This window comes from Penaeus monodon, chromosome 34, assembly GCF_015228065.2.
Source record: "Penaeus monodon isolate SGIC_2016 chromosome 34, NSTDA_Pmon_1, whole genome shotgun sequence".
Classification (NCBI taxonomy): domain Eukaryota; kingdom Metazoa; phylum Arthropoda; class Malacostraca; order Decapoda; family Penaeidae; genus Penaeus; species Penaeus monodon.
This window is the reverse complement of record NC_051419.1, coordinates 12,401,493-12,401,819: the sequence shown is the minus strand read 5'-3', so window position 1 is coordinate 12,401,819 and position 327 is coordinate 12,401,493.

Genomic DNA, 327 nt, shown 5'->3' with positions numbered 1-327 from the left:
ACGTTTGTGTGTTATAAAACCTGATGTATACATGGTCTACATTGATGAAAGCAATGACTCGCAAATTTGTGTGACAACTATATTTTATATCTTATTCGTCAATTTGATTATATGCATTTTTTACGACATCCTTACCACTCAATTATCACAGTTGTTTGCATACTTTTCCTCATCATTATCATCATAATTCATTACACAATTGCCAGAAATACTGCTGAGCCCCACAAGTAGCTTTGCAGGCGCGGCGAAAGCAACTTATGTGATGGTTAGCAGATGCTCGTGTCGCTTCAGCATTTCCTTTCACAAGCATATTACATCGCCTCCTTC